Here is an 18379-nt window from a genome sequence, read left to right as displayed (position 1 = left end):
TATGTATGTATAGAAATGCAGTTCCCAGGCTGTATCTAGGTGAAGTTTTAAAAACCATATTGTTTCCATGGCGGCGTCGTGAGAACCTATTATTCTAACTTTACATAAATATGCGCATCATAACAATGCAACAATGTCCCTCCTAATGTTCAGCTTGAGAGCCATCTGCAGTTTTATATCTGGAAATAAAGAACTTCTTGTGGCAACGAGACAACCTCGAGTTCTAACAAAGGAAACTCTATACCAGAGTTTCCTAAACGTTAGCTTTCTGTGAAATGTGACAGAAAGTATTTTTCAGTCATTGTTGTAGTCAGTTCTATATTCAGAATTTTATTGTACAAGCGTCTGAAATACAAGCGTCTGAATGTAGCAAGGAGACCCCACGGGGAGAAATGATCTTTTGATCTTTTAGCGGGGAATTGTTGCGAAATTTGGTGTAAACAAGATTTTAATTAAGACCTGGGGCATAAATGTATTCTACTCTGCTTTACTTCAGTTTAAGTCCCTTGATTACAGGAGATGGGGTCGGACAAATGTCGTCTCCATGATTGTTACTGAGCCGCAAACGCGTGTCCTCCGTTGTCCTCTTATCTCCAGACAACAAACCTGTCCTTTTCTTTGGTTGTATTTCAATTGTAGAAAATCCTTGATTTCTGAGATAATCTCTGCTCTCAAGTGAAGACGGATTTAATTGCTATTTGGTAATTACGACACATCATCTACAGGTAGAGATAATTTTAATAAACCAAGAATTTATGTTGTATGGTATTTTATATACCTGTATTTCTCTATGATGTTCAGATGAATGTTATTTCTCTTAGCTCGTTTTTGTTTGAATTATAGAAATCTCTTACACTTTCTTCGTGGCATCAAATGCATTTAACATAACCAAACATCTTAAAGTTGTGCCTCGTTTCAATGACTTTCATTTCGTTATCTTCTAACGTTATCTCTCGGATCCCAAGTAACTCTGAAACCCCAGCTTTGCTTGACGTTATTTCTTGACATCTTCTGCACGGGATCATTGATGGTTTTTAGCCAATAGTGGCTCGTCTTCCCTTTCGCATCTGACGAACTTTCAACGTTGTGTTGACCATATCGAATCCAGTAATTATTTCAGTCTGGTGATTATGTGTTGGGCCGCTAAGTTATCTATATATATAAAACTGTAGTTGTGTGAGTGTCTGTCCCCTTCGATTTAGATTCCTAACTCCTCCCACATTTTGCGGTGCAGTTTAACCAAATTTGGGTATCTTATAGTCGTGATTAATATCGAGCCCGTCTGGCTATTAGCGCGCGTCTACGATGAGTCTACGATTTTAAAAATAATTTAACATCATTTTTTATTCCATTTTAATGCATAATTTTTCGTGTGTCGATGGCGGCGGAGTTGGCGTCCACGCTCAAACACCTGCACCTGTGTTTGCTTCTCCCCCTTCTTCCCTCCCTCGTGAAGCTGTGGGGAAGGGAGTTTAAGGAAATCAACGTCGTAATGCGTTGTCAAGGAGACCAGCGTTCTTTTAGAACAACAACTTCATGGCTTGAAGACACCAAAACAGAAATGGCTAAGAAAGCCCGAATTGGCATCTATAAGGGAAGTAACTCTCTAAAAATGCTTATATAGTTATTTCCCTTACAAACCCGAGCAACGCCGGGCGATACTGCTAGTGGAACATAAAGGGACATGGCTTAAACACAGACACGAACACAAGCAAACATGCGCACACGCACACGTGTGAGTCATGTGTGTGTATGTGTGTGTTTGTGTGTGTGTGAGTGCGTTGCATTTTTTACGCTAAGACTTACATAGAATTACCTATGTACGTGAAAATATTATATACATATATGTATATTTATATATATATATATATATCATTGAAAAATTGGAGTCAATAAGAAGGGGTATAAGTAGACATTTTTTAAAATCTCTACAATTGTTTCCACGCACTGTAGTTCTCTAGGTGTGCAGTATTTGATTATGTAACTGTTTCTTTGCAGTATGAGATCTAGTCGTGCTTCCTCAGGCGATATGTATATATCTTCTACGTAAGTTTAAAATTCTCGGCTTCAGGAACATCTTCTGTGTCTGTCGTGGCCTGAAATTAGTAGTAGTCACTGAGCTTATCAGGGTGTGTTGTTGTTGTTGTTGTTGAAGGGCCGTTGGCAAACTTCTTTGAATGTGTAGATGTAGTGGGATGGTGATTCTGGTACTGTTAGAGTGGTTACCGTTTTAAAGGGATTGGTATTTTATTTATTTGTTCTTCGTAGATAATGAATGCTCCACAATTAATTCTATAGTACTCAATAAAGCACTCATATTTGCAATGAAAAATTCTAGCTTATCTAAGTCAGATGTAAGCATAATGTTAACTGCACCGTTATTAATAACGTCAACAAACTGTGGACGAGATCAGATTGAACGAATTTATTCGATATACCAATGGGTTCGAGCGACTCAACTCAGATTACGGATATCGTAGGAACTTACATCTTATTCCACATCAAATCTTCATTCCCGCAAATAGCGGAGGTGGGATCTATAAAGAGAAAATGCCCTTTTCGTAATAGATAATTATGCTAAAGTAGATATAGAGAGATACAGAAAAAAAAACTGTACAAATTATTTTTAAATTTTGACCTATCTATAACCATAGACGGAAATTACCGTAAGGCAAATTTCCTAGCTGCTACTTTTAGCTTAAAAAGAGGGATGTATGAACCATACCACAAACCGAAGGTGTGTCTTAGATACATAAATGTAAAGTCCAATCATCCACCATCCATAACCAAAGGAATGGTTAGCCACCAGAATATCACGCCTATCAGTCACCGAGACAATATTTAACATACATACACCTTACTACAATAAAGCACTAGCTTGGGCTGGATATAAGAAAAAAATCAAGCTCACACCTAGCGAAGCCTAAATAACACTAACACCAACACACCTAAAGTAGAAAACACACACAACATGAACGAAAACAACAAATACATAACAATAAAAACACAAAAACTCAAGACACAATGGAAAGATAAGAAAAAATAAACAGAACCCAAAAGAATAACAATAATAGCAAACGCGACGCACAAAATAGGCAAAAGAAACCAAACAAAAGATACAAAAATCCGTGGTCCTGTGGTATAATCCAATTTTCGGATTGCAAATATCATCAACGATAAGTAAACAATTCCTTGCAGTGTTAGATAGGCGCAGACAGTGAAAGTATCGTACGCCACATCCAACAACATGGAGTACTACATACACAAATAAAACAATAAAAAATATATATGCGAACAACGACCACAGACAAGAAACAAACCGATCAAAACAAAACAGGGTACAGGAACAATAACAAAAATAAACAATAGGGATCCCAAAAACATAGATAGCGACGCCAATAGTTATAATAGTATTCAAACAAAGACTCAAAACAATCAACAAAACGATCTACATCAAGAACACTGCTAATCAACCGGAACATCACACAAACAAAAACAAAAGGTTACCAGATAACTGCAAAAATAATGATAGTACAAATAATTGCAGCTGTCGCAGGAAATCAGTATGTCCGCTAAGAAACCAATGCATGCAAAAAAACATCATATATAAATGCACAATCGCCACAATACAAAAACATAGGAGCCTCTGAAAACCAATTTAAGGTCCGTTATCGCAACTATATCTCCACATTCTGAAAGATAAGCCGGTGACATGCAGCATCGCTAGCGGACCTAATATGGAGATTATAGGAAGGAAAAATAAGATATGAAATAGAATGGTTAATAATAAAAAATGCATACCCATATAATACACTGTCCGGCGTATGTGACCTATGACTTGAGGAAGCCTTGTGCATCCTGTTAAGTAATGAAAATTTGGGAAACAAGCATGGTGAGAAAATACCGAAATGTCCCCATCGCGCCAAATATGCATTTTCCAGATTCAGCAATGTGAAATAATAGTGATAATTCAGTGAACTCTCTCCCTCTCTTCTTCGCCTCTACCCATGTGTGCCTCTGTCGGGTTGTATTGCTCTCTACATATACGTACGTGTGCCTCTTCATGTGTTTATAATGCATGAATGTATGTACCTACATAAGTAAATATATGAGTGTGTGTGTATGCACACATGAGTATATGCATATGTATATGCGTATGTATAAGCGTGCGAGTGTATGTATGTGCATATATTCATATATGTGTATGTGAGTGTGTGTGTGTGTGTGTGTGTGCATGCATACACGGGCATCTGTGTGTCTATATGCATGCGAGTGTAGGTATGTGAGTGCGCGTACATATCCGTATATGCGAGCGTCTGTGTATATACGTAGGTAGATGTAAGTGTATATATGTGTGTGTGTGTGTGTGTATATATGTGTATGTATGCATGCATGTGTGTGTGTGGATGTGGATGTGGATGTGTGTGTGTATATATATCTCCTTCTTCCCTTCTTTCCTGAGCGTCCAATAATACTTTATTTGTTCCACGTCCTTGCGTTTATTTTGTTTTCTTTTTTGGATTAACTATATATATATGAGTGTGTGTGCCTGTGTGTGTGCGTCGTGTGTGTTCGAGCGTCGACTCTTAAAGGTTAGCTAAGAAAAATCCCATGGGAAGAACAAATCAGCAGTACAAAGAAATAAAATGCCAATCCCTTTAAAATGGCAACCACTTTCACAGTCCCAGACTCACCACCCCACATTCAAAGCAGTTTGCCAACAACAACCCTTCAGCAACAACAAACCCTGATAAGGTCAGTGACCCCTACTAAATTCAGGCCAAAACAGAGAGGATGTCCTTGAAATCGATGATTTTAAACTTACGGAGACAATGTTTACATATTGCTTGAAGAGACACAACTAGATCTCATGATGCAGGGAAACAGTTGCATAATCAAGTACCTGCACACCTGGAGAACTGTGTTGCGTGGAAACAACTGCAGTGATTAAAAAATAGCCAACCGTATCCCTTCTTGTTGACCCCAAATTTTTTCAATTATCTATTCTCACAAGACAGATGCCCAAATGCAAACCTGGAAGTGCGCATAATACTTCAATTGGATAGCAGAGGCTGAAACCTGAAAGTGGACGAGCTTTATACTGTACTCTACTACGTTCTTAACAGAATATACCATAACGATATATATTGTAGTGACCCTATAGCGGTGCGCGCTCGCGCACCGTCCATTTGTATTTCGCGCGTGTTGGTGCCTTCACCAAGTGAGAGGAAGGGCCCTCTCGCGCATGCGCGAAGCACCGGAAGAAGAACCCTATTGCCTACGTAGCAGTTAGCGAGGCAAGGGGGCCGTAGAACGTTTGACCGCTGGCAGCAGCAGCGGGGACTTTGAGACATGGCTATCGAAGGCAACGGTCACGCATATTTTCTCTCCGTTCGAACTTGCTTCTAGCAGTCCTTACCAAAAGGCCTTTAACCAAAATTGTTGCAGACCAACATCGTCTCCATTGTTCGACGCCATCTTGAACCCGTTCTGTTTTTGCGGCTGAATTTTGTAAATATTACAATCGATTAACTTTCAGCCTTGCGCGCCCAGAACCAAGGACATCAGATAACACACTTATCGTTATTGTTACCAAGAAAGAGAATAAAGTAGTATATATATATTTTACGTCTGCGTCTTGTTGTTTCTGACTAGTAGAATTCTGGATTATTAAAGCAACGGCTAGTGAAAGTGATTGCTTTCTTGTACCCCGAAAGTACAAGAGTAGATATTCACTCACACCCACACTAAGTTTGTTACAGTGGTGACCTCCCGACGTGATTCTGGTCTAAAACCAGAGATCACTTATCAACAAAAAAAAACATCCAGTTTTTCTGCGAAGTCGGAACACGATTTAACTCTACGCATCTTCTTTCGACGATTTGTTTCCGGCCACTACAAACAGTTGTAGAAGGAGCCTCTTTCTTATTCTACAGCCATGATGACGAACGCCAGCATATATTCGATGCCTTTTCTCCACCTTCGTCATCGTCATCGTCGTCTTACTACTTCACGTCGTCGCTATCTTCGTCGCCATCATCACTAAGAACGATGTTGTCTCAAGTCCACTACAGTCGCCTTCCACCACCAACGTCGCCTTTCAACACCGTCGACCTCCACCAAGATGTACATAGCAACTCGCGGAAGTTTGGTCCACTTGCCGTTTGTGCATTAGCACACCAAGAATTCACAGCCCAGCACTACGAGATTTCTTCTGTTCTAGTTAACCTGTCACAGCATTGAAGCCACAACCGCTACACGATATGTGTTTAATCGGCATCTGCATTTGTGATCTCAACATTCTGTTACAGAACGAACTGCTATTGTGCATCAGGCTATTAGAGACTGGTAAAATAACTCTTGTCTGGAATAGCCTTGAGAGACATTTTTTCTATGCGCTGTTTTTATATTTTGCTCGCATTCACCTTGTATGTATTCTTGTCGCTCACACGTACACACACATAAATGCTCTCTCTCACATACATACGTCACACATGCTTTTCTCGCTTGTTTTTTTTTCCATGCTAAATTTGCCTTTTGTGGACACCCCTCATTTCTATAGACCCTAGGTCGGTCACGTATACATAGAGAGGGTTGTTTGTCCATTATAACGCGCCAGCATGCCATACCTTTGTTCCTGTACGAACGAGGCATATAATCGCTCAACCACTGGCATATTCTTGCTGTTTTTCGGTCTGGCAAGCTCTATTGCATTTCATGCGCCTTTTGCTTCGCACGTGTATTGCCTTGTTTTTTGCAACACGTTTGCGCTAGCTTAATTCTTTTCCCGACTCATAGGACGTCGGATGTTCACATGCGCTGCGCCATGTTTAGGCGTAATTATTTTTCCCTGTTAGACCACTGTTGGTCACGTAATTAACAGAAAATTATCTGTGTCGCGCATCACACCAGCATGTTTGCACTTTTGCCTTTTGTGTTACTAGCGAGCTTCTGCCAATTCCATTTCCTCTCCTGCAGCAATTGATTTAACTGCTATTTTGCAGGATTAACCACCTTTAGAGAAGTTGGATTTAATTTCGCCTAGGTTCATTGACTGTGAGTTTTGCTTTCCCTCCGCTTCCTACAGCGGAAGGGTTTATACTTTTGTGACGTATACACTTTCATGCATGCACTCTTGATTTTGCTCATTGAGTATTTTTTCTCTTTTTCCTTTAGTAAATTTCTTGTGTATGTTATAAATTTTGCCATTATATTATTGTGTGCTATTTGGTTATCTGGTGTCCACCTTGAGTTTTGCAGTCACTACAATAAGTTTCCTTTCGTGCGTACGCACTGGAGGGGAGCCTTGTAGTGACCCTATAGCGGTGCGCGCTCGCGCACCGTCCATTTGTATTTCGCGTGTGTTGGTGCCTTCACCAAGTGAGAGGAAGGGCCCTCTCGCGCATGCGCGAAGCACCGGAAGAAGAACCCTATTGCCTACGTAGCAGTTAGCGAGGCAAGGGGGCCGTAGAACGTTTGACCGCTGGCAGCAGCAGCGGGGACTTTGAGACATGGCTATCGAAGGCAACGGTCACGCATATTTTCTCTCCGTTCGAACTTGCTTCTAGCAGTCCTTACCAAAAGGCCTTTAACCAAAATTGTTGCAGACCAACATCGTCTCCATTGTTCGACGCCATCTTGAACCCGTTCTGTTTTTGCGGCTGAATTTTGTAAATATTACAATCGATTAACTTTCAGCCTTGCGCGCCCAGAACCAAGGACATCAGATAACACACTTATTGTTATTGTTACCAAGAAAGAGAATAAAGTAGTATATATATATTTTACGTCTGCGTCTTGTTGTTTCTGACTAGTAGAATTCTGGATTATTAAAGCAACGGCTAGTGAAAGTGATTGCTTTCTTGTACCCCGAAAGTACAAGAGTAGATATTCACTCACACCCACACTAAGTTTGTTACATATATATATATCGCCTTCACCTTCGAAACGTAGAGTAGATGAAACCATGGCGACTGAAGAAGGGTTTTTTTCTTTGTGTTAATTGTCCTGTACTCTATTTTTTTGTTGTTTAAAAAAATTAGGGTTTGTGTCTATGTTTTCGTTTCTCATTGTGTTCGACGTTTTTTTGGTGTCCTGTACTCATATATGCGTGTATATATACATGTAGAGGTAGGTAGGTACATATATGTATATATATATATGCATATGTTTTATTTATTAATATATATATATATATATATATATATATATATATATATATATTTACTAGTATTAGAACCCGATTTCATTCTGGTCTACTCGGGCCACATTATAAAGATGAGGAATTTTGCTCCTTTCAATTGAGCAAACTCCCCACCACTTTTAACATAGATGTGCAAACTTTCAGGTCAATCTGACCACATTTACTAACACTTATACCTGCACAACTGCTTGTGAGACAACTTCTGCCCTTTTCACAAATATACAGCAGATATATATATATATATATATATATATATATATATATATATATATATATATATATATAATATATATATATAAATTATAAAAGCGTAAAGTAGAAATTATAGCTTTAAGTATTTTACTTTTTCACAAGGACACACAAACTCGATAAGTAAATAAATACATAAATAACATAAAAATAAATAGATTAAATAAATATATAAAATATGTAAATAAACAAATAAAATAAATAAGTAAAACGGGTGAACGAGACGAGAAATATTCTCTTCTCTGTTATCACAATTGTTGTCAGAGAATGTTGTGAGTTTTTTTCAGTTGATTCAACCGAAATTTAACTCTCTCTTTTCTTTTCAGTTTTCTTCTTTTTTTTCTTTTTAATCAGTCTGACTGATATTGGATAAAGTAGGAGCAGTGAGAGGAAGGAGAGAAGTAAGATTAAAAATAGAGAGTATATGACAGAAAGGGAGAAAGGGGGAGAGAGAGGTCTGGGTAGTTATGTGAAAATACTTTATGTGAGTGTGAAATAGTCTCTGTGATTGTGAGGGTGAGTGTGTGTGAAATAGTTCGTGAGTGTTATATGCGTCTATGTGCGCCAACGATTGCATACGTACCTTTTCAACAGACCATCAACTAATTCAGTTTGTAATCCTTGACAAATACAGTTTTACAATTTTTTTTTCTAAAAGAACGAACAAATCAAACTTCAACAAACAAAGGAGAATCTTTACCATTGAGAAAGGCAAAACGGTAAGACACAATTTTTCACATTTCTCTTTCGCACTTCATTGACAAAAATAAAAATACGACAAAACCAGCAAACTTACAATCGACATGGGTGCTGTTAATTATCTGTTATGGGAAGGCGGCGAGCTGGCAGAATCGTTAGCACGCCGGGCGAAATGCTTAGCTGCATTTCCTCTGCCGTTACGTTCTGAGTTAAAATTCCGCCGAGGTCGACTTTGCCTTTCATCCTTTCGGGGTCGATAAATTAAGTACCAGTTACGCACTGGGGTCAATATAATCGACTTAATCCGTTTATCTGTCCTTGTTTGTCCTCCCTGTGTTTAGCCCCTTGTGGGTAGTAAAGAAATAAGTATTTCGTCTGTCGTTACGTTCTGAGTTCAAATTCCGCCGAGGTCGACTTTGCCTTTTATCCTTTCGGGGTCGATTAAATAAGTACCAGTTACGCACTGGGGTTGATATAATCGACTTAATCCGTTTATCTGTCCTTGTTTGTCCTCCCTGTGTTTAGCCCCTTGTGGGTAGTAAAGAAATAAGTATTTCGTCTGTCGTTACGTTCTGAGTTCAAATTCCGCCGAGGTCGACTTTGCTTTTCATCCTTTCGGGGTCGATTAAATAAGTACCAGTTACGCACTGGGGTTGATATAATCGACTTAATCCGTTTATCTGTCCTTGTTTGTCCTCCCTGTGTTTAGCCCCTTGTGGGTATTAAAGAAATAGGTATTTTGCCTGCCGTTACGTTCTGAGTTCAAATTCCGCCGAGGTCGACTTTGCCTTTCATCCTTTCGGGGTCGATTAAATAAGTACCAGTTACGTTTGTCTGTACTTGTTGCGTACTGGGGTCAATCTAATCTATTGACCCCCTCTCCAAATATTCCGGGCTTTGTGCCTAGAGTAGAAAAGAATTATCTGTTGTGGAGGCGCAATGGTCCAGTAGTTAGGGCGGCGACGTCGCAGTCGTAAAAACGCGGTTTCGATTCCCAGACCGGACATTGTAAGTGTTTATTGAGCGTAAACACCTAAAAAGATCCACGAGGCTCCAGCAGGGGTTGGTGGCGAACCCTGCTGTACTCTTTCACAAAAACTTTCTCTCACTCTTTCTTCCTGTTTCTGTTGTACCTTATTTCAAAGGGCCAGCCTTGTCACACTGTGTCTCATGCTGAATCTCTCTGAGAATTACGTTATTGGTACACGTGCCTGTGGAGTACTCAGCCACTTACATATTAATTTCATGAGCAAGCTATTCCGTTGATCAGATCAACTGGGACCCTCGTCGTCGTAACCGACGGAGTGCCACGAATAATTGTCTGTTAATTTCAGTTTGATAATTGTATTTCTTTAACTGATTCCATTCATCGAATTAAGATTTATACTGGGTGGGGGTCACTACTGCTTCCAACGGTTTTAATCGATTATATTGATTTCAATCAATCTGGTAGCATATATTATCAATAGCTACTTCTATCGATTTTCTCCGTCGACTATTCTTGGGAGGGTCGAGGCGTTAGAGTCCTCAGGCACCTCTTCCGTAGGGTCCTCTCAGAAGCAACTGTCATTAAACTTTCCGACAGACGGACTGCAATTATGGATGTTATCCAACCATCCCGTTTTTGTCCCACCTCTGGGTCTTCTGCCGGTTCACCCAGCTTGAAAAATCCGTCTTGTGATTTTTTCCTGCAGCAGTCTAACCACATGTACATATTTCTGAAGTTGGGGGCCTCTCAATGCAGAGAAATAGGGGCTTGACTTGGAGAGACTCCTTTATCTCCGAATTACGCACCCTGTCAATTAACGTTACCCCAGAGATCGTTCGGAGGTACCTCTTTTCAGCCGCTTGTATTCGCAATCCTACTCTTCGGATATATGCATATCGAATTACTAAATTGCGTTTTAACATGGAGAGTCACAAGTCGACACACCTGTCTACATAAACACATGCACGGTTTAATGCATATTTATTAATTCTGGCGTGGCACGAAGATACATAATTCGAGATTCCGGGGATTTCACTGTTGCTTATATTTTATCGATCCGAGAGATGAAACAAAATGCAGAATTAACCTCAAGACGTAACGAAACACACAAAGGTTCCACTGTTCCACAGTTCCAATCACTCACCATTCATTAATGTTTATTAATGAAACAAACATAGAAATAAATAAAGGCATTTTATTAAATACTAGCAGCATAGCCCGGCGTTGCCCGGGTATGTAAGAGCCACTAGTAGGCAACGAATAATCCCAATCTAGTCCTTTCCCTCTAGGGAACGAAGGCGCATGTGTAGGTTGCAATGTCTTCTCTTCACTCGAATACTTCTGTGTATATGATGTTCCTAGCTGTCCCTTTGGGCGATAAAAAGGTCGAGTTGTGTCCCTTAGACAGAAAATGTGTTGCATATAAAAAGCTTAGATTCTCGACCCCATGTTGAATTTATCGATTTTTTTCAGAACTGGGGGAACTTTTCAAAATTTTCGCTGCGTTAGTTTTGAATTATGACATTGGGCTATGTGTGTGTCAAGTTTCATCAGAATCGGTTGAAAGCTGTAGTCAGGGTGAGGGTACAACCTGACAGACACACAGACACACAGACAGACAAACTGCCGTTTATATATATATATATATATATATATATATATATATATATATATATATATATATAATATATATATATATATATATATATATATATATATATATATTATATATAGGCTGCGATGAATAAATTGTCTAAATTACGCAAAAATGAAAATAACAGACATCGCATTTTAACATATATTTACCAAAATTACATAAGAACATCTTGAAATACTGAAGAGTAAATTTATTCAATAAAATCGCCATTGGTTTCCACCACGCCCTCCAGACAACTTCGGAATCCCCTACAACTCTTCTTACTTAAGTCTTCTTACTTAAGTTGTGAACGCTGCCATAATTCTTTGGTGTTAAAAGGAGTTTTGTTGCTGTCTCACTCAACTGCGCCTCACACATAACAAAGGGGTCTGCTGTCTGTGGAGTTAGACGGCCAGATGTTAGGGGTGATGTGGTCGCAGAAATTGTCCTACTGCCATGAGTGGGTTCTCCTGCTTGTGTGGCATTGTGCAGAGTCCTGTTGCCAGACACAGGGTCTTTCAGCAGCCACCCTCTTGACCCAGGGCAGCACTACCTCCTCTAGGCACTAGAATGTAGGCCTCTGTGTTGAATCTGAGGCCGCGTGGACAGATGAATGGAGGCATAACATCACCATCACTAGTGATCACTCCAAACACCATGAGGTTGACTGGATGTTTGATTTTTATCACTCTCGGTACATGTCCTCTGATTGCAGTCCTCAGATTGACACCCAAACACTCAGAAATGTTTGTATTGGACCGTCCAGCGCGAATGCCAAGCAGTACAGCATGTTGTTTCCAAGTTTCTGGCAGAATGAGTTGTATCATGGTATGTTTTTCTCACAGACGGTGCCCAACTGACCCTACTATACTGTACAGCCCTTGAATTTACTCCCTCGCTTGGTCCCCATGCTTATACAGCAAACTCAAAAATGCCACCCTCATTCAAGTGTTGCCAGGGGCGTACAGTCTCCTCGTCCCCACCCTCAGCTTCGCTACTGGTATCAACTGGATCCCCACCTCCACCTCTTCTTCTCCCTTATCACAATAAATGTGAATCTGTTCTCTTCTTATCCCGAGTGTACAGTAACATTCCGCGGCCGATTGATAATATATATTCAAGTTAGATTGTAGGACGTTGCTCTATCGCTGATAACTTTATATGCAGAGGAAGGGCCCAGGTTGAGACTTAATCAAAACATTCATTAAATCCACAATGCTGCCACCGTTCACAATGGGAAATTAATTTCTAAACCATTAGCCAGTTGATTAAAGCTCGTTATAAACCTTGTCGCTGATGCCAATTTTCTTAACCAGGATAACACCGCAGCACCAAGGATGGGAAACGAACCATCGAACTCTTGGCCTCTTCTTTCGTGAACCCTATCCTTTTTAAGAGTATAGCAATTTTTTCAAAAATGTAACAAAATTTACACTTGATATTTTTCATTGGGAAATATTCCTGAGTATTTGTTTGTAGTAGCATAGCTAGATACGGGGCGAATGGGCGAGGGGACAACCTGCCCCGAGAGATTCTTTTATAGTGGCAGTGCTTCTGGGTCTTCTGTATAAGCTTGTATTGGGGCACGATGGGGATGGCAAACTCAAGAGCTGTCCCAGGCGGCATACAATCTACTGTTTGTAGTAAATATTGTAGGTCTTGCGTCTATGGCTTAGAAAGGGTAAAATGATAAAGACTCCCTTCAGTCATGAATGACCATGAGATTGCACCTAGGAAGTTCCCCTCCGAGGCACAAGTCTGGGTAAGGTTGTTTATGGAAGACTAGCAGTCACCCAAGCATACCAACCTCCCCACAGATGTTATCCAAGGGAAAAGCAAAGGGGCCCGATACAGCTTGGCACCAGTGATGTCGCAACTCATTTCTACAGCTGAGTGAACTTGAACAATGTGCAATGAAGTGTCTTGCTCAAGAACACAACACACATCCCGGTCCAGGAATTGAACTCACCACTTTATGATTGTGAACCCGATGCTCTAACCACTGAGCCATGCGCCTTCATGTCTATGGCTGATTGTATGACATTTTTAGGATCTCTGAGAAATTAATGACGAAGAGATTTTAAAATCTTTGAAGAGGAAAATATTTAATGAAAAAAAAATTATCCGAAAATTACTATTTTTAAATCTCACAACGACAGATATTCAGCAACAGTACTTTGGAGTAAAGATTGTTTGCCAACATAACATGGTAATCCTGGTTTAGGACGAACGTTGCTGTAATTTAGCCCCAGGAGACATTTTCTCCAGCTGGCTATACGACACAATCTGTATCCTTACATTTTCAAACAAGGGAATCTAGCACCCCCACTCAGCTCAAATCAATATCAGTGTATCGTGATTTCAGGGTTATTTCTCTCCGCGATACACAGATATTATTTTGAGCTGAGTGGGGGTGCTAGATTCCCTTGTTCGAAAATATAAGGACACAGATCATGCCGTATAGCCAGCTGGAGATGATGTCTCCTGGGGCTAAATTACAGCAATATTCGTCCTAAACCAGGATTGCCATGTTATGTTGGCAAACTATCTTTACTCCAAAAAAATTCTGTTTGCCATGAATTTTTGCGATGCACGACAAACTCTAACCCAAGCCATAAACTCTGGATCTAGACCTTAACTCCTAACCATAAATCTTAATCCTTAACCCTAAACCCAAATCCCAAAGTGGTTTCGAATGACTGTGGTCTTGTATGGGAAGTGGTTTCGTGTTAGAACATATAGAAACAGCATCGTCTGCTGGGGAGAATGTCGAGAATTGACAATCTAAAATTAGAAAAAAATTCCATTCTTAAAATCTTACCAAAATATAATTGGGATTTTCGTAAATGACATGGAAAACTACATCTGAGTCGACATTTTCAATAAACCTATTGGCTTGGTGCAGAGTTATTGCGACTTTTTTTCCAACAAATTTTATTCAGCAAAAATAATAACAACACGTATCAAAAACATCTTTAAATGATTATTCTGGAGCATATTCACCATCTACTTCAATTACTGCTTCCCATTTGCTTGGCAGACAGTCTGACCGTCATTTAAAGATGGTTTTGTTAAATATTGTTATTGTTTTTGTTGAATAAAATTCGACGGAAAAAAAATCCCCGCAATAATTATGCAGCAACCCAATAGAAAAGGCAGCTCAAATAGTCGTTGCTTCTAGTGGTGAACTGTTTCTTCTCGTAGCACTTAGAGCTAAATGGACTCATGATGAGTGAATTCGATTTTAATTCATGACGTCTGAGACAAGCGTCTTTTGCCATAGCCTCAAGTCACTCCAGATCTTGTGGGTGAAGATGAATCGGTAGAAACTGTACAGAAGACTGTTGGATGGATTGTAATTGAATGCTCCAGCATTGCCATGCTTTGTATCGCGTTAATTATGCCCGAGGATTAAATTACTTTGCGTGTGACTGTGGAATACTCAACAACATCCACATTAATTCATTTGAAGGCGCGTGGCTAAGCGGTTAGGGTATTCAGCACACAATCGTAAGGTCGTGAGTTCGATTCCTGGCGACGCGTCGTGTCCTTAAGCAAGACACTTTATTTCATGTTGCTCCAGTTCACTCAGCTGGCAAAAACGAGTAATACCTGTATTTCAAAGGATCACCCTTTTCACATTCTGTGTCACGCTGAATCTCCCTCGAGAACCACGTTAAGGGTACACTTGTCTGTGGAGTATTCAGCCACTTTCACGTTAATTTCACGAGCTGGTTGTTCCCTTGATTGGATCAACTGGAACCCTCGTCGACGTAACCGACGGAGTGTTAGTTAATCGAATTACTGAGTTTTCATAGTCGAAACAAAACAACCAGCGATAATCTGGTTTTCTCGACAGCACTGCACTGAGGTCTTCATCCAGCTGTAAACCTATCCTCGACCTCAATAAACCATTGACATGTTTTCCTTCTAAAAGTCAATTCGACCTCAACGAAATTGAACCCAGAATCGGAAGAAGTCCTTTAGTGTCCTTAGTAAAACATGTTTCCAACTTGACCATATCCATCACCCTTATTCTCTAACAATATCACGTATAGCATTAGTGGTGGAGCTAAAGCAGGGCCGGATTTATGTAGGGACCGATATGAACCATGACCTAGGGGGTCCTAAGCATCGGAGGTGCCTTTAACTCAGAGAAGCCTAAAGCTTGGAGTTGGCACCCCATGCGAAATGCCTAGCGGTATTTCGTCTGCCGCTACGCTCTGAGTTCAAATTCCGCTGAGGTCGACTTTGCCTGTCATTCTTTCGGGGTCGACTAAATCAGTGCAGTGCTGTCGAGAAAACCAGATTATCGCTGGTTGTTTTGTTTCGACTATGAAAACTCAGTAATTCGATTAACTAGCACTCCGTCGGTTACGTCGACGAGGGTTCCAGTTGATCCAATCAAGGGAACAACCAGCTCGTGAAATTAACGTGAAAGTGGCTGAGTACTCCACAGACAATGTTTTTTGTTTGTTTTTGTAATGCACAATCTCGTTGTTCCCAAAGCCGTTGAAAATTACCGACGCAAAATCGTTGGAGCCAAAACCTATTGAGCCATGGGTTCCACAAGGTTTATATCCAGTCCTGGGCAAGAGTCTATTCAATCAAGTACTTGTAAGGTAGACTTATTAATAAAAGGCAAGAACTGACACTGATAGAATTCGAACTAGTCTTAGTTTAACGTGAAACACAGAGCGTATTGTACTACAAAGTGGCTTCACAACATATGGGTGTACTTTGCTTTAATGCAAGATATAGATAAAGCAGCTGTCTGATAAGGATAAAGAGAAACACTAAAATCTAAGGAAACCGGTGAAGGTCATGATAACAAAACCTGATTAGTAAGCTTAACCCAAATGAATAACACGTGTGATACAGTCTGTGTTCTTCAGACACACAATATCTGGCATACTTAAAGATGTTTTAACATATTATAAATTTAAGGCGGCGAACTGGCATACACGTTAACACGCCGGTCGAAACGCTTAGTGATATTTCGTCTGTCTTTACGTTCTGAGTTCGTGTTTTGCTGAGGTCGACTTTGCCTTTTATACTTTTAGGTCGATAAATTAAGTACCAGTTGCGTACTGGAGTCGATCTAATCGACTGGCACCCTCCCCAAAAATTTCGGGCATTGTGCCTAGAGGATAAAAAATATATACGTTTACAGCAATCAGGTAAATAATTTGTTATTTCTTTTCTTGTTTAATTTTTTTAAATCCATTAAAGTTTTTCTTTAAATTATTAAGGCCTCATTTAATTTATTTGGAACCTTTCAGATTAAAAAAAAAATATCAAATTTAACTGAGCACCTCTGAATCTACCGAGACCCTTTTAAGTTTTGGGGCCTCTTCAAACTGCTTAAAGACCCTTCATTTGATGGGACCCGTTTCAGTTGTGCCTTTTTAAAAATACTTTGAACATGCTTCTGTTTTCTTCTAATGTAATCTTTCCTACCCTAGGCAGAAGGCCCCAAATTTTGGGGAAGGGGACCAGTCGATTAGATCGACCCAGTACGCAACTGGTATTTAATTTATCGACCCCGAAAGGATGAAAGGCCAAATCGACCTCGGCGGGATTTGAACTCAGAACGTAAAGACAGACGAAACGCTCCTAAGCATTTCGCCCGGCGTGTAAACGTTTCTGCCAGCTCGCCACCTTTTTTGTTCAAATATAATAAGAGGGTAACCAACTGCAATACATTTTCCAAACAAATAAATAAGACAACATCGTCACAAACAAGCAAAGCGATGGCAGTCATTAAAGTTAGGGAATATGCAAAAAAAAATATTTAGAAAATGCAAAACTGATATGAAATTATAAATGTTTTTCGTATTTAAATTATTTTCAAAGTTATATTTGATTTTGTAATGCACAATCTCGTTGTTCCCAAAACCGTTGAAAATTACCGACGCAAAATCGTTGGAGCCAAAACCTATTGAGCCATGGGTTCCACAAGGTTTATATCCAGTCCTGGGCAAGAGTTTATTCAATCAACTAAGTGTAAGGTAGACTTATTAATAAAAGGCAAGAACTGACACTGATAGAATTCGAACTCGTAACTTCAGAGAGAATCCTACTTCCGTTTCAACCGCTTCCTTACCTTTCTTTCCGATGTTCTTAGTTTAATGTGAAACACAGAGCGTATTGTACTACAAAGTGGCTTCACAACATATGGGTGTACTTTGCTTTAATGCAAGATATAGATAAAGCAGCTTTCTGATAAGGATAAAGAGAAACACTAAAATCTAAGGAAACCAATAAGGTAGAGGGACAGATTTAATCTATTGCTGTTTGTGTCTCGCAAACTTTTTCAAGCAAGAAAATTTACATCGTCACCCAAGCTAAAGTTTGGGCGACGATGTAAATTGAGAAAAAACCAATCTCAAGCATTATTAACTTAGGAAGACTTTGTGTCCGATTCAAGTCCACAGAAGAAGATTGTCCGGTTTAACCAAACACTCGATACCGTTTATAGTTTGTGACTTTTGAACTGTTTATTACAGCTTGTGAAACAAAACCAGAAAATATACTATAAACAGCTGAGTAAACACAACTGACTGAACCAGGTGTATGCCGGACGCCTAGCTCGAGAGGTCGT

The 18379-nt window shown here is 39.8% G+C and overlaps 1 protein-coding gene across 2 annotated transcripts in view; it reads left to right on the top strand.

Moving 5' to 3' along the window:
- Positions 1–8959: 8959 nt before the first annotated feature.
- LOC115214317 (cobalt uptake protein COT1-like) overlaps positions 8960–18379 on the top strand; it is a 35684-nt gene continuing 26264 nt past the window's right edge. Inside the window, exon 1 of one of the 2 annotated variants that reach the window (XM_029783491.2) lies at positions 8960–9171. The gene's annotated coding sequence lies outside the window, so the exon portion shown is untranslated. Of the gene's footprint in view, positions 9172–16895; positions 16956–18379 lie in introns of those variants that run through there. The other variant, XM_029783492.2, reaches the window with a different exon arrangement.

This window comes from Octopus sinensis, linkage group LG7 (assembly GCF_006345805.1).
Source record: "Octopus sinensis linkage group LG7, ASM634580v1, whole genome shotgun sequence".
Classification (NCBI taxonomy): domain Eukaryota; kingdom Metazoa; phylum Mollusca; class Cephalopoda; order Octopoda; family Octopodidae; genus Octopus; species Octopus sinensis.
This window is presented reverse-complemented; position numbering and strand designations above follow the sequence as displayed.